Source organism: Echeneis naucrates, chromosome 16, assembly GCF_900963305.1.
Source record: "Echeneis naucrates chromosome 16, fEcheNa1.1, whole genome shotgun sequence".
NCBI classification, from domain to species: domain Eukaryota; kingdom Metazoa; phylum Chordata; class Actinopteri; order Carangiformes; family Echeneidae; genus Echeneis; species Echeneis naucrates.
The window spans coordinates 17,150,152-17,174,105 of record NC_042526.1 but is presented as its reverse complement, the minus strand read 5'-3'; the positions used below and the strand labels follow the sequence as shown (position 1 = coordinate 17,174,105).

Genomic DNA, 23,954 nt, shown 5'->3' with positions numbered 1-23,954 from the left:
TATTAGAAAGTTTAGTTCGGGCCATGGCGCCTATCAGTATTGTAGTGATGCAAGTTAATTGCAGAAATCTCTGAATGTGGCGACAGAGCCAGAAACACTGTAGCCATGCTTGTCGCAGGCGGAGCTCCTGGTTTATTCCATATTTGGCCACTGTTGTAAGCGCTTATTTCTAATTTTATGTCCACATAGAGCACTTTAGATAATCATACAAAATTTACATGATGTCTAACTGATTGTTTTTCTTGCCCTGTTGGGTCTCAGCAGTTACTGTGGTACTGCAAGTTGTTTATTTGGGCCTATTTTGGGCCTACAAATCATGTCAGTTAGGCCGTTACACACTGGGAATGATGGGAAAAAAACAGAAAAAAGGCAAATTACCAGCAGCTGGCTTCACATATGGATGAGCTGAGATGTATTGGCACTTTATGTTCTAACTGTCTGGCCTAGGCAGCAATGCTTTCTGGGTATTGTAGTGCAGTGTTGGTGCCTGTTGAGGCCGGAGTGGATGGGTGGAACTAATACTCTCTGGTGACCCATCCAGCCTGTTTGTCCGCAGCCCAGGGGGGTGAAAGGTGACACCTCCTGCCAAGGAAACTGATGTTTTATATAATGCTCAACATATTTTCTGTTCACCATCACTATATAACCACATCATAAAGGATAGGCAGACACTTTTTCTGGACTTCTGCCTGTTGTCTATATTTAGCTGAGTCTTCTTCTTTGTAATGCCTAGTTCCATCTGTCTTTAACTCTTACTCGTTGGCATATTTCTTCTGTCTCACTGTCTCAATATTTCTTTCCCTCTCCCTTTTCTTGTCCGTGGGTTGTTTTGACATTTCCGCTGTTTATATCCTCCACAGACACAACCATCTGTGGTTGGCCCTGACCACACTGTGATGTCCCCCCGGCAGGAACCCATGTTATTATCATCCAGACCAACATTTGTAGAGTGGAAAAGGATTTTCAGGACCACAACAACACCAGTTTCACATTAGGACAGCAGAGCTGCAGAGGAAAGCGCACTCAAATCCCTCATCCTGGCTCAGCGCTTGGTCGGTGAAATAAAACAAAGGCAAACGGCGAGCCCGTGCAGGGATGGGTGTGCTGATAAAGATCTGTCAGTGGCGCATTTCCACAGGACAGACAGTTGGAAGGAGGGGGGAGAAAGAAGTGGTTGAAGCAACAGTGGTGCAGAGCAGGGGCCCAGAGTTTCCCAGAGTTTTAGAAAAACTCCTACTGGGTAGCGACAAACTAGAATTTCTGACGGAAACACGTTCTTCAGTCGCCTTCTGAGGAATTTACGGAATAGGGCAGATTCCTCTGAGGGGCCAGTACCTTCAGACTACCTTTCTGAGACCACCCCCACCCCGGCAAAAAAACAAAACAAAACAAAACAAAACAAAACATAAAAAAAAAAACATTCCCCCATCAGTCTGTCTTGCAGAGGTGCAGACAGAGTGGCACTGGTGCAGGCTCAGGTTGATGATCCTCAGGATACTGATGTACAACAGCATGAAAAAAGTGTGGTGTGGAAAGGCACCTTTCATCAGCACTAAATTCCACAATCACGGTGCCACAAGTTGAAGGAACATTCAGGAACCCAGGCCTGCAAATGTCGATAGTACAAGCCGGGCTATAAATCTGATTATCTGGCCCCTTTTCAGCTCCTAACAAGTCTGTAAAAAGTAATGTGTTATACGTGAAGTGCGGCTGACCTCATTTTGTTAATGTATTTTTTTGTGGCGGAACAAAGCTGTTGATGGTATTTTAGTGAAGCAATATGACCTGGTGCTGAATTCCACAGGCACACATTAAATTACAGCCCAGTGCTGCTGAAAGCTGCACAGGATTGCAGTTGAAGATGTACAGCCCCTGTTATGAGGGAAACAGACACTATCCACTGGGTCGGCCCTTTCGCAAATGGTTCCCATTGCCAAGTAAAGAGAGGATGATGCTGAAAAGGGATTATAAACAGGCAGGGCAAGAATTTATACAAATAGCTTCCAGGCGACATCCCTCAACCACAGCAATTCTCAGGCTTATGTTGAGTGCATAAAGGTGCAATTCTTCATCAGTTTCTCCTCTGCACTTGCAATTATGTAATCACACACTCTGCATATATGTATACATGTAAAATTGCCAACAGTCAGTCTTTGTGAGCTCTTGGAACAAGGAGATAGGTGCTGGGGGAGAGCTCCCACAGGAGGTGTTGCTTGCAGTCTGGTTTGTCAAAAGAGCCACCAACAGTGTTAGAGAAACCAAACACCCGAGGCTGCGGGAACTAGTTCTGATTGGACAAAGTCAGGAAACTCAGACAGGCAGAGAGATTTAACAAATCCAGTATCAGGAATCTTCAGTGCAGACAGAGGGGAAGAGGAAGGGAAGGAGATATAATAGACAAAAAGAAAGCTGAGGCAGAGAGAAAGCACAGGTCCTTCTTGTGTTCCTTATCTGGGGAACATAAGGAATCTTAATAGTAGTGTAGGTTGCACGCTCTGCACTGTCTCAGAGGCGACAGAAGACCAGGCTGAATGCAGGGAATGCAGCGTAACCTATAGAAGCCCCAGTCCACTGCCAGGGAATTAATAGCAGAAGGACTGCAATGTCTGGGATAAAAATGAAAGACTGATGGGAATACGGTGGAAGGGGGGTGCGGTGAGGGGGCAACGGAAAACATCAGGGTCCGATCCTCTGACACTTTATGTCTGAGGCGTAACATTTAGAGTGCCATGCAAAATTCAGTTGGGAAACAAAGATGCAGAGCTCATCAGCCACACCACGTTAGACACGGGAAGATAATGCATCGAACTGAAATCTGTTTAGTGGCACGGCTCAACTGAAACCGCACAGTGTTTGTCTTTCCCCCAACTCTCTGGTTTTCCTGCCTGGAAGCCTCTAAACCCTCCTCAGTCAGCAAACCTGGGACTGGGGGAGTATTGTGTACCATCAGGCAGCCCTCTCCCTGCACATTCCCCACTAAAATTTCCCAACTTAAAACCCCACAAATTGGCTTAGGATCAAAGTGACGTTATGCAGATGCAGAAGCACCGCCCCTGACCAGCTTTAATCGAATTTGGATGGTTGTATGACAGCTAACCATCTATGAAAGTGCCTGCTGTTTCTTTATACCCAAAAGTAATATTTGAAATTGACTTGGCTTGTAGTTTTAGTTATTTCATCACAGTCTGATCATCCCATGCCTTATTTTGAGGTGAAATTGGTAGATTTACTAAATTGCTTTGTGTTACACTAAAATCAAAGTGTGGAAACTCCACTTTCATCTTTCAAAGATGCAGGTCTTTCAGAAGTGACTGTTGGGGAGAAAGGTAGACACATGGTTGCAAACGGAGGAAACAATAGCAGGACAACCACTCAAAACAGCATTTATGACCCAACGTGTCCTCCATGGTGTGGTAAACAGAAGGCTGCAAGGTCCTCGTCGGCGATGCTGGTTTGGTTCAAGTCAGCGTCATTTGCTGGATGTTATTCCCTGATCTTTCTCCTCCATCTCCTATTCAGCTGGTCGAAAAACTGTCCAGATAAAAAGCTAATTATCTGTACTGTAAGTATGGGAGTAAAGGACAGTTAGCGTTCTTGCTCATCAAAAAGGAGGAACTGGTTACTTTAGCCCAACTACCAGCAGCCCTATAGCTCAGTAATTCATGTTTATCTGCGCTTAGTGGAAGTATGTGCCAGTCTATATTTTGGCAGAACTAGCTGTCCTTTTTCCTTTCAAAGGAGACATGAACAAAGACTGCATGAGCTCTTCAAATGGTGAAAATAAAAGCCCTCACCAAATGGTCAAAGGATTTTCTTGTATTCCCTTCTGCTTAGCTGGTGGACCATTAGCAAACAATGATAATACTAGAAAACCCCTGTAGAGATACAGGAATGGAGGCCAAGAGACTACTTTAAGCTTTTGGTTACGACTGCAGTACAACAATATCATAATTAGCATGCTGGCTGTGAGGAAACACGCCTTCTCTTGTTTCAGTGGTTGTTTGTAGTTATTTTGGAAGAGGGAGAGCAAGAGCCAATTAGAGACTACAAAGGCTAAAGTGTAGCATTTCAATGATAATGCTCTGGTTATCGCAAAATGTTTGAAGAATAAGCCAAACTGAATGCCGACAGCCTATTGTTAAGGCAGCAGCTCATGTAGACGCTGGAGTCTATTCTGCCTTTCTTTGTGTGATTCTACGGAAACAGGATCTGACTGACTCACTGTATCTCCAGCTCATCCATTAACTTGCTTGTTTTAGTAATGTGAGCCCATTTGTCAATCTGTGACAGGCTATCCAACAACAAATCCACTCAACAGGCTGAGTAAAGTTGGGCCTTTTGGGGCTGTGGGATGACCAGTGGTCCCTAATTGGTTACCAGTGTTTGAGCATGGATGGCAGCCAGGTGACTGGTCAAGAGGTCCAGCTGCTCCATGGGCTCGTTCTGCCTTCGCCTTCGGCCATCGGCCTCTGTCACGGTCACTTGTTTGTTTGTTTTCCTGCCTTTGTTTGGACTAGGGATTTCCTGTGCAAACTTAGAGTAACATGATCCCTTAGAAAATAAAAAATCCCCGACCAACTTGTTTGAATGCACCTCAGTGTGGATTTATTTTCTCTCTTTGTTAGAGTAATGTAACAGCAACAAGCAATTACCGCACATCTCATGAACAAAAGATGTTTTTGAGCCAGAGACTGTTTCCAACTGTATCAACGCATTGGATACATTTTCAGCCTTGAAATATTGGAGTAGGTTGCAGGAAGTCGTAATTTGCACACACAAAAAAAAAAAAGAAGAAAAAAAATCACACTGTCTCAGCAAAATTAGTTCACATACACACACTGCAGCTTCGTGCTCCCTCAGTCGGTCCATGCAAACATGCAGCTACACATAAAACAGCAGAGCCAACATGAAAGGCAGAGCAGGCCGCGAACACTCCGGCAATCCTCAACCAGCATGCGAACTTAACTACATGGTGACTTTGAGGTGTTAATTAGAAATAGAGATGTATCTGCCAGACAGCCTAATTACAATTTCAAGCCGAATATCAAATAGGTCCAGTGGTAAAACCTTTACACTTGGTGAGTATAATATATACATTAGATGGACTGAAACTGAATGTCAAATTCCCATAAGCTTATAAAACTGTGACTCCAAGTTGGTGGTGTGACTTGGAGAATTCATCAGTTGTTGTTTGTTTGTTTTTTTTTTTTTTGTGTTTTCTGATTCTAAAGTAATTTATAGACCAGTGCTTCCACTGAAGGACATACAGAGATACAGGAGCAACAAAGAGAGACAAATAGTTACTGCACCTTTACATGTGCAAACAGTGAATGAGACACATTCATAAACAGCTGCAGTTTGATGATCAGTTAATGCTCAACAATTGACCAAGATTATATCTGATCACAGCAATCAGAATCAAGTTGCTATTTTATTAGATCCAAAAGCGAAAATATTACATTCACCACTACATGAGATATGTTGGAAAGTATGCTGAGCGTCTTTCAGTGATGCTGATGCTTTCAGTGTTTTTTTTTTTTGTTTTGTTTTTTTTTACGATACCACCATAAATATCCCATTAGATAAGCTGGAGATAAACTCTGAGGAAAGACAAGATAAGTGATCAAGGAAGGTTTTGACGTTCAGGTCCAGCCTGTTAAGCATTTTGGTCAACAGCAAAAAGGCTCCTGAAAACAATCATCGCAAAAAAAAAACAGAACATGATCTTAAGTGTTGTGTTACAGGGAACTGACAAAGACAGTCCATCACTCCATTCCTCCCCTCAGAAGTGAATCGATGGATGGTTCCTACTCTCAAGATTATATTAGCCTGGCTTCATTTTTGGCCTTTTTTATTTTTTTAAACCTACTTCTGCCTTATCTCTGCGCAGTTTTGATGTATGACACAGGAAAATACAGACCAGAAATAGGACAAATCTCCATAAATAACATCTAAACCTCTTCGCTCTGATTTCAAATTGAGGCACATCACAAATGAGGACAATACAGAGAGAACTTTTAATGTTATTCAAGTGATACCTCATTTAAATAAGCATGAATTCTGCTAACGATTTTTACATGCGCAAAAGAAGATAACACAGTGAGTGGTTGCAGTGTGCGTGTGTGTGTTATACCAAACAAAAGCTTAGAGCATCTTGCGCAATGTAACATTCAGTCTCGATGCCAACTCTGCGTAGAGAATGACTGACAGGTTGGAGCTTGGTAAACCTGTTCTTACTTAAGATGCATTCGCGCAGTCGGACGGCCGGTCGAAGACGGAGCATCTGATTCCAGTGAAAGAGCGAGCCGTAAAGGTCAAAGGATGCACTTTGCGATGCCTTTGTCACATTCACGTTTCATGTTTCAGCAGTCTAAAGGTTGTGTTTTAGAAAGGAGGTGCAATTTCAAAGTTGTTTTAAGAGCCTAATTTCAAATAGTACAAATGATCCAGCTTTGGCTACAGTTGTTTGGGTGCAGTGTGTCACTCTAGATGTCATGGAAAGGCCTTATCTTGGTCACAGCAGGGCGGAGGGCTCTTTAAAGGTCCACCAGTCAAAAATGTCAGCTGAGTAGAGGCTGCCAGTGATCGAGACCATTTGCACCACAGATGTGAAAATGTTTTTATACAATCAGTGCAAGAAAAACAATTTCACAAAAAGTCGGATGACTTGGAATGCAGCAAAAACTCAGTGATTTCTATTGTATTCTGCCCATACTCGGATTCATGGGTGGTGGCCCTTCTTTTCAAAGCTTTGATGGTCCCGCTGCATTTTGCCTAACTCAATGGACAGCATGGCAATAGCGTCTTTTCAGTGTATGCATATAGACTTACTTTTCATGGTCCACTGTAAATGGGGGTCGTGTTACAGTCTGTGTGGGAGAACATAAAGAACAACAATAACCATGCTGGGACGTTCCACTAACCTTCCCAGAACGTTGTGTGAATATACCGTAACGGTGATGTTTGCTTTGTTGTAATGTTGAATAAACGCTACAATGAAACTTTCAAATAAAAGTCCGCAAACCTTCCCAGAACGTTGTGGGAATGTAACAGTAATGTCTAATTTCGCATCAGGAAAACTTGCCCTTTTCACATGTGTGTGTTTTGACTCTATTCTATTCCTTTTTGTATTACAGTTTTTAAATGTTTAAACTACAGTAAAGCTCTTTCCTGGAATGAAATGTGATTCTTTAAACAATAAAGTTGACAGTTGGGCTTTATTTGGCGTTTTGCAAGATGCTACTGTAAATTAAACACTGCCTCATTGTTTTTCTATCGATGTCATAGTTTCACATCTATTCACTTTTAAGTTTAGTTTTTCTTACAGTTTAAACCAGACAACCTTTGACAACCTTTGCAAACATTTGTTACACGTTTAATAAATCCTTTCACAAAACAACATCCAACGTTGCCAAAACCTTTTGGTTCCTGACTTGTGTTCTCCTTAAAGGGTCCTTTGCAGCTGCAGCAGGAGTTAACCTCTGAGGAGCGTCTATCTGCTGGACTCCAGGTTGCTCCGTCTCTCCAGGATTGGTGGGGGCCCCTGGCTGCAGCCAATAGGCAGAGCGCACCGCTAATGTGATCTCACCGCGGCCGCAGAGAGGAGCTCCACAGCGCAGCTCTCACCGCTGACAGGACTTGGACGTGGTGACAGCGGCTGCGGACGGACCAGACTCCTTCGGTTGCTCCTCTCTGCTGCGTGCAGCCCCGGCTGAAGGCTCCGGGCTTTAGGCTTATCTCTGAGCACAGGGTCCAGGCTTGGTGGCCCAGCGGTGCGCCCTCTCTGGACTTTTCATCGGATGCCAATGAGACGCACCGTGAATCGCTTTTCTCACTTGGGGAATATTGGTTCTGGATATCTGTTTTACTGCGACTGAGCGCTTTTGGGGTGAGTTTTTTTTTCCCCTCTCCTAATCATTGGATGTGGTAGGACATTATTTGACTATCTCGGGTTTTCAAAATTGGCAAATGTATGAATTTGATGGTGAAGTTTATCTTCAAGTTTAAACAATGAAATAAACTCAATTTACGCAGCGATGAAGCAAAAAAAAAAAATGCGTTGAGCTCCATGTCAGTTTTGCGCTTTGATAAGAACAACAAACAGCACCTTTAAGTAAACACAGCGAGAAAACAACCCATATAACCTCCTGCAGTTGAACAGATACTGACAAACTACTTCTGTCAGCCGCCAAACTGGCCAAGTTCATCATCTCCCAGTGCTGGTCTGCGCTTTTACGCAGCAGAGACGCGTCTCACTTTCCCCCTTGAGTTCGTTTCTCTGACGACGAAGAAAGCTGGAAAAGACGCGTGGAAGCGTGGATTCCCCGGGGCCTCCAGATGTATGGACTCAGCTGTCGCCTGTCACTTTGGTGACAACTGGTCCGGCCGCCCTGTGACCGCTGCCTGTCCCGCCACTGCAGGGCTCCACTATAGCTGTCAGGAGTGTGTGCTGAGTGAGACAGACTGTGCTCTCTCTCACACACACACACTCACTCACTCACTCTCACTTTCTCCATTTCTAACCTTGATAGGTTAAATCTTAGAACTACTTGGTGATGATCAGGATATAAATATAAATGTCATAAAATCTTAAAATTTGACTTAATTTTTTTTTTTTTTTTTAAGTAAATGAGTTCATCTTTCAGTTTTTCACTGAAATAACCTGTTTTGAGAACATCATGGAGTCAGACCGGAGCCTTGGAAATTGCTTCTGCACCTATTTGAAAATGCCCATTCACTGCAGATCTCTATGAAATAAAAAGAACTTTGGGGGCTGCATCGCTCCTTCTGGACATATTGCACAGCTAAACCTGTCATATAGTGTTTCCTGTGGAGAACAATGACACACCCTCACGTTTCAAATATGTCCATTCTCAGCTGTGTTAAACATGAGAGGCACAGGAGAAACAGCCACTGTTATATTTAACTAAGGCTGTCAAAATAATATTTTGATCTCAACAGAGTACAGTAAACATCCCCGCAAGCCAAGTCCTGTGCTGGATCTCGGGGGCTGACAGGATGACAGACCCACTTGGCTCAGCAGAGTCAGATGGGCCTGAAATCTGTCACTGTGGCTGCAGCTGACAAAGGCAGAGCACTGCTGATCCTGGGACCGTTCAGTTTGGTACCTGCTAGCTCAGCAAGTGTAACAGATCCAGGAAGTGTCACTATATTTAGACACATTAAATGTCTAGTTTGTGGAAATGGTTAGGATTGGAAGTACGTTTAATAAAAGGTAATTATAACAAAGGTGGAAGATCAAGTGGAGTTTCTGCCCAACATCAATGGTGCTCAATCTCAAAATAGATACTGCTTAAAAAGTTCCAAAAGCTCATTTCAAACACGATCCCACACATCTATATGATTGCATTTTCACACTATGTGCACCCTTGGTCTGGTGAAGGAACAGATACCCTGAACAGAATGAGCACGAGTACTGGGCAGTGCAGAGATACAGGAATGAGATCACAGTTCAGACCAGAACCAAGGTGGTGGTGTCACCTAGTGGCCGGAAGGAAGGTAGACAGCTTCACTGCCCAGCAGTCACCGAAAGTCACCAGTGGCGTTGCATTTACGACTTGAGCTACTTTAAATTTTCATCCCAGAAAGTGTAGAATTTAGGATAAATAAACCGATAAATCATTTTGTGGTCTCATGTAGAGAAGTTCAGCTGCACATTTCAAGCTTCTGCACTGATTTATGCAGCCATAGGTTGGTGTCTTTGAGGCCTGTGGTTACATGAGGGCAGGCAGTCCGACATCTAAAGCTTGTTTCCATTTGCCATGTAGTTTGTGATGAACGATATACATAAATTCACTGTAAGTGCTATTTGATGGCTCTCATAATTCACAGCTGCATTTATTCAATGTTTAGATGACCTAGTGGGGGAGGCGTTAGTGTTGGGAGAGATGTGATTGAGCTTCTGTAGATGATGAATTCTCCATGATGAAGATATTTATAGAAAAATGATTTACAAGTGGTCTGTTTTTTGTTTTGGTTTTTTTTTTTTGTTTTTTTGAGCAGCTCCATGTGTCACATTGTGCCAGTTCTCACTCAAAGTCTCATTTCCAACGCCTTGAGGTGAATCAAAGGTGCCATTAATAGAATCAAACTATTTGAAAAAAAAAAAAAAAAAACTTGCCCTAGATTCAGCCTGTGAATGTGAGAGGAGAGTACAATAGCTGGCCTTATCACAATTTTTCTTGGACACAGCAATGGAAACAGTTGTGATCCTCCTAAGCCAACTTGATGTTTACAAGTACTTGTTTAGTAAATGGATTATGTTAATGGTTTATTTTGGTGCCAGAGTGCAAAGTTAAAAACCAGAGCATTTAGGTTTGGGCAGCAGATAAGCACAGTCCTGCTTTTTTTATGAGCACCTCATAATGCAGCTTTCAACTGGAGCAGCTAACTACAATATTAGCAAACTTAGTGGCCAGCAAGAGCGGAGGAGGTGGAGACAAATCAGAGACATGAAGCCAGTCTCAGACATAAACAGAGGAGCATGTTGTGGTGTGTGTGTGTGTGTGTGTGTATGTATGTGTGTGTTTCTGTATGAAATGGACAGAGATGAAGTATTCACCAGTGTGTGTGTGTATCTGTAGGTGTTGGAGAGTGCATGCATGTGTGGCAGTCAACCAGCTGAGTGTGAATGAGCAGAACGTAAGTCCCAGTGCCCGTCTGTATAAGTTTACAGCCCGGTACCAGTGAAATGTACACAGAGGCCTGTTTGTGCAAAGCTAGAATGAATCACCCTTGCGTCCGTGTAAATCGCCTGCAAGCCAAACACTTTGGCAGCCTTTTATCCCCAGACGTGGTCCAGCTCACCGCAGCAGGGCTAAAAGCAGAGCGGCACAGGGCCGTGTGTTGTGAGGAGCTGTCAGAGGAGGCCAGTCTTTCATGGCTCTGGATGGAGAGTTGTGGCGTGGAGTCGGGTTGCCATAGACAAACTCCAGAGAGCAGAGCCCGTTGACTGTAAACTGTTTGTGGTAGGCTGGCAAGAGGCTGGATGAAATATGGCTTGTTTGAACGCCGGTGGTCCCAGAATCTGTGGGCACTGGGCCGCTGGCTGAATGGCCGATGGCCTGGATGGTCAAATTCAGGGCACCGTCACGCTGTGGTTAATAGATCGGGATAACCACTGTGGAAGTTGCTGTCTGTGGGTAAGAATATGACTTTGCATTCACCGGGTAAAGTTCCCCGCCTGATACTTGCACACCAGAATCAGAGGGCTCCGCCTGAAGCGGTGGCACACATTGGATGCACATGCTAAGCATTATTCTAAAGTGATTAAAGGTAGTTAGTGATTTAGCGCCTCCAGGCATAACTCTGTTTATTAGGAGCTGCAGGATGATGTTAGAGGAAAACGGGTTTGGCTCACACACTGGAGTTCAGTGCCCCAGCAGAACTCTGGTAACCACACAGCATAATTGCGGGACCAACCATCAGACCACCACGATGATGAAAGCCACACTCGACACACATGTTTCATTATCGCCGCCATGTATAGGCACGATGCTCAGCTCTAAGGGAACGCTAGGTAATAACCATGGTGCAGCGCTACAAAGCTGGCTTGTTATCATCATGTCTGTCTTTGATAAAGGGGAATAACAGATCTAAAGATGCCAAATGTCAGCGACGGGGTTGCTGGAAAGTTGTTCTGACCCAACCTGACACAAGCACAGATGCCTGCAGGAGGCCATGTTTGTCCCTCTGTCCTTCACCTCAATGGGGATCCATCCAAACAATCCCAGCATCACTGGGCAAGAAGCAAAAGAAAACATATTATCCTGAGATAGTCATTAAAAAGCCCAGCTCATTTCCCCAGCACACAACAGGGGATTCAGCTAAAGCTTTCCGGTCCCCTGGCTGGAAATATGCAAAACACCCCACCCCACCACCCCTCCCTACTCTTCCTGTGCCTCTTGTTCCTCTAGCCTTGTTGGCATTGTCACAGGGGTGGAGTCAGTGAGCGTGGATGATATGAGAAAGGTCAACGAGGTTTAAAAATGGAGTCTGCTGGGCAAGGGATTTTTGTACGAACAACAAAGGTATTTCCTGAGACTCATTAGAAAGGTCGCAGTTACTAATTGGAGGAAAGGTTTTCATAGAATATTGCTCCTCAAAGCATTTTCTCTTTCCCTTTGAGTCATATTTTATTGGATCAATAAATTCAATTTGGAAAGACATTTATTCATACAACCGACTCCAACATCTCAAAATTCTGGATTGAATCATAGCAACTTAAGAAATACAAAGCAACGTTTCAATATAAAATATTAATACGCAGTATTTTATTCATGATGATGATCAGACCCCCCTGTCCCACTTTAGTATGTTAATTGCATTGGTTTTCCTCCGCAGATGTTGCACATTGACATAATTATTTTCCGTGTGTAAACATTTATTTCCTAATCAACAACTAATTCTGAGGTGGAGGTGCTTTCATATTTTTGGCCATCGGATATTTGACAAGAGTCTGCTTTTAATAAGGCTCAAATCAAGTCTGGATCTGTTATGAGTAGAAGTACATTGAGGGTTACACGTGATTTAAGCTAAAACGAGCATAAAACAGCAAACTATAAAGTGGTGCAAGGCGAGGGATATGCATTGTTATAAGAGACATTTCTTTTAAATTAGTATTGAAACCAAAAACATTACAAAATACAAACCTATTTGTATCATGTGACTATTGTCAAAGACAATAAAACAATAATGACGTATAACCAGGGATCTGCATGAAGAGATAGACAGGAGAGATAAGGTTAGCCACACTGAAACCACTGATCTGTCTCTTGTTTTTTTTAACTTCAACATTTTATTCAAAAGCTATTTTAATTGCATTTCTCTGTGACATAGTTTTGAAACACTGAAGTCAGCTGACTATATAATATGTCCTCCCACCTCCACTCTCGCTCAGCTCTCAAATTCTCTGCGCTATTATTAAGTTGTATATCAGGGAAGATATGCTATCATTCACCTCTTCACACAGAGGAAAGGTATAATTATCAGTTAGAAGTAAACATCACAGGAAAAGTAGATGCTGTCGTATAACATATAAATGGGTCAATATTGACAAAGGCCAACTGAGGACATGTCTTGCAGAGCAGCAGCCTGAGGCTCACAAAGGGCCCACTGAGCTGACGCAGAAACACTTCGTTTGGCCCCAACAACCCGACGGCAGCTCCTGGTGAGAGGCCAGTTCAAAGAGCCGCGCTTTTGTTTGCTATGCTCACACTGTCTTCCTGTTAGGGGCTGGGCTCCCAAAGAAAACAAGAGCAGTGGCTCACCAGATGTGCACATCTGTGCATGCGTCCCGTCCGTAGGAAAAACACACACACACACTTGACCAGAATGTTTTATGAGGTTGAAAAGGAGTAAAAAACTTTAAAGGGAGCTCAGATTTTGCGAGAAGGATTATTATTTTTCAGAACCCACGCAGTGTGTATCCCCACTCTGTCACATGTTCCTTTATGCTGGCTGAGAATGCTTCGGTGTCAGAAGTGAGCTCAGTATTAGCAGCTCCAGAAATAACACACTGACACTGACCAAAACAGACATATTATATGTGGGCTTTCTAAGAATAAATGTTGCCCTGGAGGACTGCTGTCCTTAACGTGGGAGAGTGATAAGGCGGCCAGCTCTGTGCTTTTTCTCCATTCCACATACATGTTGTTACACACACACACACACACACACACACACACACACACACACACACTCACGCGCAGATCCCAGACACCAATGACCTTATGTCTGACCTGTGTAGCTGCTAGACTGGCTGAGGCCTCAAGAGGGCTTCAGATTGGAATTCAGTCGACCTGAATACTGTACACACATCACATATCTCCACTCACACACCTATCTTAGTCCACCACAGACAGGCTTTTGTCCTCCACCTATTGTCCAACTTGCATCTCAAACAAAATCAAAATAGCTTCACATTACTGTTTAGAGCTTGGTCTGTAAGAGTCATGCCCCAGCAGTCCTTGGCTTGGGGTGAGGGTTAGCACATCATGGACTGGTACTGGAATTTTTTATTCCAACATCTGTTCTTATCTTGTAGTCAACGCACACATTACACAGTGCACTGAGAGGTCAATGCACATTGGCAGCCATTTTTAACAGTTTATTCAGTTATTGTTTTGTGTCTTGGAAACAGTTTCTCTTACCAGACTTTTAAAGATCTAAACCAGCAAACGTCTTGAAGGTGCTACAATAAGATTATCACTTCACTTGTCACCTGATCCATGCTACAATCCCATCCAGCCACATTCACAACCGCAAAAAGATTACATTACAGAAACTCATGTGCAGACAATATATCAAAGTATCGAAGTATACAGTATGTCAGAGATATAAAGGATGTTTGGAAAGCAATTCAGTGTGGTAAGCAGATGCACAGACAATCCGATATAAGCTCACCTCCCAAGATGCAGGGCCTCCAGAGACACATAAAATCTTTGTTCTTTTCAGAAATGTGAATAGACGAACATCTCAGTCTCAAACAAATCTTCCGCTGGGATTAAACGTCTAGTGGAGCATCTCACCATGAAAGCAAGTCTAAGCTTTTTATTTTTTTTCCCTGTACATTTGATTGTGAGTCACATGAGGAGGTGAAAGGGTCAACAGCATCAGAGCAACAGGGAGCCTTACAGGGGAGATCACTGGGCCTCTCCTCAGCTCTTTCTGCCATTTTTACTACCACCTTAATGACTTAAATTGTGTCCAATTAAGCAGAGCTGGAGAGAAGCATCCCGGCTCTCAGTCGTCAAGAGTTCCCTCTGTGCTGTGGCATTGGAGCATGTGTTTAATTAGAGTGCTCTAAAAAGACTGTAACGGAGTGTTTCTCCAGGAATGTTAATCATTAGTGGGATCCTGACTGCGCAGCTCTTAACTGTTTTAGAGTATTGTTGGATTCCATGGTTTGCCTTTTGAAGCCGTGCGGCTCAGGAAAATGCTTCCACGTGTGGGAATTTGCCAACTTCTTCTTCTTGTTTTTTTTTTTTTTTTTAAGATTGCATCCGTTTCTTCTGCAAAGACGTGCTCATAGCACTCGCCTGTTTTGTTACGGCGGGCTCGTTCAGATGTCCATTTGTGCCCGGGGCTGGAAACACACAGGAAATAGTTTTCTTGCCATATGAAGGATATACTGTTGAACTTTGAGGAGAAAAACCCAGATGTGTGTGACGTGTGAGGTTTAAGTAGTGTGGTAAGTCAGGGCGACTCAAAGTGTGAGGTCATGAGGTAAAAATTCTATGAAGTCTGAAAAGTTGCCAGTGTTGAACCTGGAGTGAGTGACAAGGTGCTGTTTCAATAAAAGTGATAAAACCTTCTCACGTTTCACGGAAAATTAAGATGTGGAAAACTCGACAGTTTTCTGCTCATGGCGAAAATGTTGACGTTTTATTTAAGAAGTTAAAAAAATGATGGTGAAAACAAAGAAGGTCATTGGCTTAAGTTGTTCATACGGTTGTTTGGTAATTGCATGTCTATATTCATTCCAGTTTGTCAATGGAGACCACACATGTCAGGCCGTTGCCTTTGCTGATCCTGTGCTTTTGACAGTGCAAGTGTGTAGTGTTAGTGCAGCCCATTCATCCTCGGCCCACTCTGTGTGCAGACAGCCACAGGCTTTTGTTGAGTTATAGTGTCCTCAAATAAAGGGGCTTCCTCCCTTTAACAGCCCCGGGAGCTCTGTCCCTCAAATTTCCATTGTTCCCAATGAGGTCCTGCTTTTACAACTAGGTGAGAGGGTGTCAAATTGAGGGTGAAATATGGCCCGTCTGGATCGTACATCTCTGCAATGTTTGGAAAAGCAGTTAGAGAGCAGTGTGCTTATGATAAAGAGAGGGAAGTACCAGCATGTTGACACCAGTTTCGTTACGTTGAAGGAAACTGGACATTTATCTTGTGTTACAATACAACCACAACAGCGGGATAAGAGCAAATCAAATAAAGCATTCATATGTGTAATAGGTTGTCAAGCTTGCATGAAATTGGGACCATTCAAATTGAAAATTGTGCTGGTTTTATAACAATAACGTTACATACCAATTACACCCAGATGATCGGTCCATCAACTTGGGAATTGAGCATTTATTTGCTTTTCTTGAAAATTTGAAATTAAAATTTAGAGTAAGAATTGAAAAGTTCAATGGGAGCCATATCCTGTTACCAGTTTAGCCCAATTAATCCCGAGTGGTGTTCATCTTCCTATTGCGTGGCCATGAAAAATGTGATGATTTTTAGGAAGGTCAAAGGTCAAGTGAGTAGACTTTTTTTTTTTTTTTTTTTTTTTTTACAAACATCTCTTGTCTGAAACTAATCTCTGATCTAAACTTTGGCCTCAGCTGCCTCCAACGTGTTGCAGTGAAACAGTAAAAAAGGGGGTTATGTGAGGGTTATAGGGCTGACAAGCCCACAGTCTGACCTGAGTTTGTCAGCACCAATCTAGCTAAGTCAATATCAATGCACTGACTGCTCCACCAGTTGACCTTTTCCTCCCTCTTTCAAGGCGTAAAAAGGATTGTTGTTACAGTAGAGTGATAGGCTTTTATTGGCCTTTATAACTGAGGCCTTTGTTGTGCCTGTGTCCTGATAATACCCATTGGCGAGTCATTTAAACCTTGAAAATGCCTACTTTTTATAAGGATGCTCACACTCCAGTGAGAGCTATTCTCAACAATGGTCATCAATGACGGCGAGTTAGAGACTGACCTTCCCTCTGCACCTTTGGCACCCCAATTTATGACATGTCTCAGGGGCAGAAATTTGGCTCGTGCAAACACACTGGGGATGACATCGTCACTGTGAGATATACATCGCATTCAGCTTCCATCGGCTGCTCTGTTTTATGGGTCCCTTTCCTCAAGGACATGTTTGGACCAGAGAAGAATGCTGCTTTATCCTTGGAGTGTTAGTTCTGATGATCGTCATCCTTATCCTGTCATTGTCAGGGCACGCTGGTCCCGGACGACTTCGCTGCTAGCACAAGGTGTTTCTTTTTTTTTTTTTGTTGTTGTTTTTTTTTTTTTTTTTTTTTTTTTTCACAGCAGTGAGAAGCTGCAGACCAGGTGTGAGGTGCTGTTCAGGTCGTTGTTGCTATGACAGGGGAATGGGCTGTAAAACCCTGGGGCAATAGATTTATGGGTCATCGGTGCTCCCCGAGGTCAAGTGTCAGGGATGTCCATCTTTATAATATTCAACGATCTAAGGTGAACCTTAAACTTTAAAGTTACTTCTAGTTACTTCTAATTATAGGCATACAAACACACAATGATGATCCGGATGTTTTTACTCGAATGAACTTCACATTTGAAGTCCGTAGAACTTATAAAGCTCTTTCTATGTCTTTCTACAGAATGGACTTTCATTTAAGCCTCACATGTGTCAAAATGCAATAAACCACTGACACCTACATTTTGAGGATACTTGGAACAATTCTGTTTACATATACTGGTGTTGCCAAGTAAAGTCTGCAAGTTTTGTTCAAATTACTTTACCATCGCAGCTTTGCATTTCATTAATGTCACCCCTCCTCCTCCTCCACCCTTCCCAAAGGCAGGATGCTGTGTTGTCCCTCCCCTCTAAGACTTGCTAATGGAGCAGGGTGCTGAGTCTTTTAGGCCAGCACAAAGGCCTGAGCTTTGCTGTGAAAGGGTAACTCTCCTCCCTGCCCTTGAATGCTACAATGGCTTTGTCCGCACACCCACACACACCTAGAGTACATGCAACATGCAGAGGCTAACGCACAATGGCTCTCATTTTCATTCATGGTCACTCATATTAGTTTCTTTTGGATAAAACTGGATTGGTTTCCTTTTGACTAAAGGGAGCATCTACAGGCCTATGACTGCCACCATACACCACCCATGATGTGATATTTCAGCACATAATAGAATGAAAGTGTGAATAAAAGTCGCACTATTATGATAAAAGCTCAAAAGATAAAAGTAGGATGAACTACGAATGAGGGACCCTGTTTAGTTTTTTTGTTTAGTTTTTTTTTTTTTCCATTAAAATAGTCCAAAAGCTGACAGTGTTTGCCCCCTTTTTATAACAATTTGAAGATACATTTATCAATCTATATATTTTCGTGCTCTACAGAATGACGTTGACCCTGTGACCCCGAACTGAAAAAACCCACAGCATAAATGTTTCATGCATGTGCTCAAGTTCACAGAATTACATCCTGACGTCATTGCCACAAAATTAACACAGCTGCTAAAATGTTTATAAAGAAAGCAATTTAAAGAGTTTAATGGATACCTTGCTTGCTAGTAAAAACGTTCTACTGCTTTGTTTCACAGTCTTTAACTATGCTAAAGTGCCATGACAAAACCTCACACAGAAAAGGATAAAGTTGAAAGTTACCTAAGGCACAATTGCGGACGCTGTAAAACTCGTCCTTTTGAGGGAAAGTAACACTCTAACTCTTCAACCAAACAACTGGGAAATAATGCATAAGGTGCAACTGTCCAGGGTTTGACCTGAGCCGGTCACTTTTGTTTTCTGAGGCAACAGGAAGGGAAGCACGTTCTGACATTCCTGCTGAGGTGAAGGAGAGGCAGAGGTCAACCCTGTCCTGCCCAGGGAGTTTCAGTGGATGGGCTGAGATGTTGATTGGGGTTGTATACGGCATGTCTGCAATTAAATAATAAAGGCAGAGGAGAAAGCCTGATATAATCTGAAATTAGCTTTGTTGAAAATATGTTAAAAAAGAAAGATATTGTTGGGTAATTAGGCAACAAACTCGCAATTTAAAGCTCTAAACTGAATATCATGTTTTTGTGGCGTTTGCACCAACTTATTTTATTAAACCTCACATCTCAGTGCGGCCGGATAAGTGGTAGAAAATGAGTGCGTGAGAGAATCTCAGAATGACCTCACATGTTCACATTTTGCATGAATTCGAGTTGAGCTGTACGATGTTGGACATTTTCAGCCCTCATTTGGACAATGTTAAGCTGCTAATAACGCAGTTGTGGTTTCTGCATAGGACTTGTGTGATTAACATGCCAAAGATATTATAGTTAGTCTCATTTAGATTTGCTGACTTCATGTTCATTTGTCAAAGAAGGGTTATGTGAGGCTAAGCTAGGACGTGGTAGATGGTAGGAAACGGGATAGCTGAAGCATCTTATGTTCACTCAAGCCAACAATCATTCTGTAATCATAAAGTTGTGGTCAGCAAAGAGCCCTCTGTAACTTACTGTCATTTTAGGGCACAACAAAGAAGCACCAGATAAACCAGAGCCTGGCTGTGACGCTCACCACCTTCTCCACATGTCTGAGCCCTTGATAAGGAAGGAGAAAGGAGAATGTCATGTGAAAAGCTGTTGTGGATGCGGGGCGGTCAGTGTGGTAGAACGAGCTCTGCCATCACTGCTCTGCAACTTAAAAGCACAGTTCCTGTGAGCCGGAGCTCCACCGGTGGTTCTCATTTGGAAGCATGTGTTTGAAGTATGAGGGGAGGGTTGGTGGAGGAGAGACGCCTTGCTCATGCTGCCTCCGAGCTGCCATGACTGGCTGCTCGGAGGTGAAGGGGTTGGGCTGAGGTTAAGAGGGTTGGGTTAGGGAGAGAGGTGGAGGAGGAGGAAGGGCTGGAGAAAGAGACAAGGGAGGGATGACCATCTGGTTGAGCTCCTCCATGTACATGCACGCGCACACACCCCTCTCAAACACTCTCTCCCACGCACTCAGACAGGCATCTCCCTGACTCCTTACAGTGTCAGCTCTGATAATGGACTGTTACTGTGCTGCCAGCTCTGGTAGAGAAGGCTGACTGCTCCTGTCCTGGAATTGGAGCTCTGAGGATCTTGCCTAGATATGCAGCAAAGCAGGTGAAGAGGAATCTAGGACCAGATTTTGAGATAATAGGATCCTTTTTCCTGCTCAGCTCAGGAGAGTTGGCCTACACTGAGGTAAGACCAACAGGGAAATGACTGAAGATGATGTAATCAGGTTACTAAATTGAAAGGGTGAGTTAGGTGACTACAATATTTTTCATTTTTCATGGGAGGTTGGTGTAATTATTGATCACAGAACTGCGTGATTTACAAGACATGACGCATTTAATAGCCTAGAGGTAGGAGATCTGTGCAGCTCATACTGTATCAATGGAAGTCTGCCTTTAAGGTGGCACAAAAGGCTGTCAGTGGTCTCCAACACTGGAAAGAGAATCCACTGGGATGTAAATGTGTTTGATGTCTGCTATGTGACAGCGGTACATGTGGGTGTTCAGTCTGGCCAGCGCATGCAGGTGGTCTCCCTGTTGCAGACCTCTGTGGCTGTCACTCCCATCCATTTGGTCTTGAAAAAACACTCCCCCAGCCACCAAGCTCCAGCAGTGCAGCACCTGGACACTGAGCCAAACCAAGCTCCTCTCCCAACCTACTTGTTTGATTTTTGTCATTTAAACCTGTTATGTTTTTCCTGTGTGTGTGTGTGTGTGTGTGTGTTTTCATTTCATGATGCTCAGTTTATTTACTGGATCTTTCAGTTGCAGGTTAACCTTAAACACTGGTTTACCACTTTTATTTTCCTTTTTTTTTCCTAACAAATATGACCTGGGCAGCAATAAGAAACGTGTTTCTCAAAAGTCTCAAAACATCATTATTACGTGCTGATACATGGCAGGCCGTTATTTGAAGATGAATGTGGACATGCAGTACAGCAATATTCTGCATATATATGAAGACACATCTTCTCCTGTGTAAGAGAAGATATGTCTTCTCTTCAACCAATTTGTCTCAGTTCAAGCTCAAGTAAGCAGGGAGCACAAAATCTTGTTTTTCTCTTCAACTAGAGCCTCTGCTCCATTTCTGAGCTCGCAGGAGCCAAGCTAAACATGTCGGGCCAGTCCAAACTGACAGAGAGCACTGTGTTGCGTTGTGTTCATGTCCATCATCTACTTCCTAGAGGAATATAGACAGTAATTCAGACCAGAAGCTGTGTATTTTTCCTGTGCACTCTCTCAGGGTTGTTAATGCAAGGCTCCAATGTCTGGATTTTGTGGGACTGTGGTTGGAGTGTTGGTGAGTTTTAAAATGTCACTGGAGGGTGTATTTATTGGTCAGTCACAGCATGAGGTCCCGTGAGAGGTTTGTGTCCCATAAAGTGATAAATACGATTACACAGTAGTTAACACATGATGCTGAGTATCTACTGTTCTTTCTTGAGGGTGAATACAAATCATTGGTTATTTTGTTCCATCAAGAATGAAGTTTGCACCCACTCAGCGAGCTTCTGTCACACTGAGACTTATATGAGTTTCTCTAACGGTCATTGTGCAGTTTTTTTTTTTTTTGTTTTTTTTTTCTAAGACAGATCTCTTCATTCATTCTTTAGTCTGGTGGGAGGCTGTGAAACCTTCATTCACTGGAAACCTCTGAAGGCAAGGATGTGTATGAGCTGCCCTCTTTCACCTGCCTTGACTTCAGTTCCCTCCCTTTTGTGGAAAAGACACATTAACATTTTCATACATGTCAGCCTGATAGCACCCCCGCCACCCTCTGGCCCTCTGTGGGCAGATCAGTCAGATATGCAGGCCTGCAGCTCCCAAAGCCATGTTAGCAAGCACCTTTACAAAAGAGTAAGGGCTGTTAACCATTCAGGGGGGACTGCAGGGGTCTGGCTCGTGTGAGAGGAGGGCAGGGCATGGGGGCAGTTAGGAGGAGTAAAAAAACAAAAAAAAAAAACAAAACGAAAACTAATCTTGCAAACCATAAGTCCCTTGTTAGAGGAAAAACTTTAAAGCCAGCACAAGTGATGAGTCAGGGAGTTGGCAAGTCGGTCTGAGCATGGTTAAGTCAGTTGGCTCAGTGCTTCTGTCATTCAAAATGTTAAAGGAGGGTTCTGGGCAAAGACAGAGGAAACAAGCTGCATGACACCCAAAGGCAAAATTAGCATGCGAGCAGATGTGGTTGTATAAAAAGCGGCTTTACCTAACACCGAGTCATGCACATCTTGCACTTTGTGCGCCTGGCTGTAGTTCAAGCCTGACATTCCTGTGAGTCAGGTTTGGCTGAGTGAGACCTCCTCACGCAGACTTAGCCAACATGTTAAAGCAAATATCTTTTTAACAAATGTAGCGCATGAGTGAGCCGCTGCCTGATAAAAATGTGAGCCAGTGAAGTTGTAGTCTCTTGGCTCCTGACTGAACCTGCCTATAGTTAGCCATCTCCCATGTGAAACCCTAGCTATTCTCAAACAAGGCCACATTTTTGCAGGTTATTTTGGTCTCATTTGCAAGTCAATAGATGTGACTAGAACAAGAGAGTGTCTTATTTGTCACTCGGCGCTCTCATCTGAAGACAGGTTATCTGGGTTTGAGGGCTTTAGCTGTCATGTATATGAAGATAACAGACCACATCCTCGGGAAGGGGGGAAAAAAAGGGAGATAAACAGGCTCTTGATGGAACAAGCCTTCAGTGGATTCCTGCACAAAGGCACCATTGTTCAGGACATTAGAGGCGTTTTAATGGGACTTGTCATAAGCCAGTCCGCCTGACTTGACACTTTTTGGAACAATGCAGTCTCGAATTCCGAAAAAAAAAAAAAAAAAAAAAAAAAGCCAGTGGATGCTGTGTCGCCACTATCCATCATGCTTGGCTATGATCGTCTTTGGCTGATCAGCCTAAATGGGGTCATGCCAGCAGTTGGCAAGGTCACAGGGCCCACTTGCCCTTGAGGAAGATGAGTTAATATGAATAACCAGTAGATCATTATCCTTCCCTGTGGACAGGGCAGGAGGCAGTATGGCAGAAAGAGTCGTCATCAAAGGACAAGCATCGTACACTGGTGTTCAGCTGATTGTGGCGAGGTGTTTATAGTACTGTCGCCTACAGTAACCTGTATTTACGTGCCCCATGTGGGTTTCAGCATAAACATGTGCACTGTCTCTTCATGTGTGCACAGGAACTGCACAGCTCCGAAGGCAGTCAGGCATTTATATCATTCACCAGGTGAGAGCGCAGATTACCAGACCTCTTTACTGTCACTCCTGTGTTCAAAGGCTGTATTTGAGTGTGTCTGGTTTTCTCAGCTGTCTCTCAGCCGCCCTCGCTGCCCTTGCTGGCCATAGGGGGTGGTGGCTTTGGGGGAGGTGGTGTAAGGGCCAGGCTGCTGGACCATAGCTGGGCTCCCATTTGATCTCAGCTAGAGCTCTTGTCCCCTGAGAAATGACCACAACTGGACACACAGTAATTATCTCCATGTCTGCTTGGTCCTGCACAGTTTACAGGAACTCGGGAGATGACGTGGTTCTTTGATTGGGTCAGTGACTAATGAAGCTTTTGAATCGATTAGCTTCACAAACTTAGAGAGCTCAGTGTAATTTCCTCTGACTCGCCACACCGTGAAACTGTAAGACAAATTCCTACTCCTGCGAAACAAAATTCTTCTTCACAACCAATAACATAATATTTACAATACTTTGTATTGCTATTTCACATGCTACTGAGTCACTTTAAAGTTTTTCATTGCCTTGGCCACAGTGGCTAATGCTCAGGAACATTTACGCATATTATGTTTCGTTGTTTTTTTTGTTTTTGTGTTTTGTTTTGTTTTTTTTTTTTTTTTTGCATTTAGCTTTTTGTATCAATCAAGTGCAGTGACATCTGCGGATATGTGGACTATGTGGATTAAGGATTATAGCCACCACACATGTAGGTCAACACTGTGGCATTCTTTGATCTATTTTTTTCTCTTCGGTTGCATTGTCAGTGTCCAACCGAGTATCAGTCGACCCCATCCATCCCATTCCCCGTCTGTCTAACCTTCCCCATCCAGCTACTTCACCTGTCTGGCATTACTCTGTCCATCTAAAAGATGAAAGGATGATCAGACATTCACTGCAGCAGGTTGGAAAACAAACACTCCAAAGAAAAAGGGGAGATGAAGGGAGAGACCATTCTCCATATGGTGGCCCTGTCTTAAGGCAAGGCCTGTGT

At 43.4% G+C, this 23,954-nt stretch overlaps 1 protein-coding gene across 1 annotated transcript in view; it reads left to right on the top strand.

The window, feature by feature from the left end:
• The first annotated feature begins 7,599 nt into the window (after positions 1–7,599).
• prickle1a (prickle homolog 1a) overlaps positions 7,600–23,954 on the top strand; it is a 25,072-nt gene continuing 8,717 nt past the window's right edge. The window contains exon 1 of the mRNA XM_029522123.1: positions 7,600–7,888. The gene's annotated coding sequence lies outside the window, so the exon portion shown is untranslated. The remainder of the gene's footprint in view (positions 7,889–23,954) is intronic.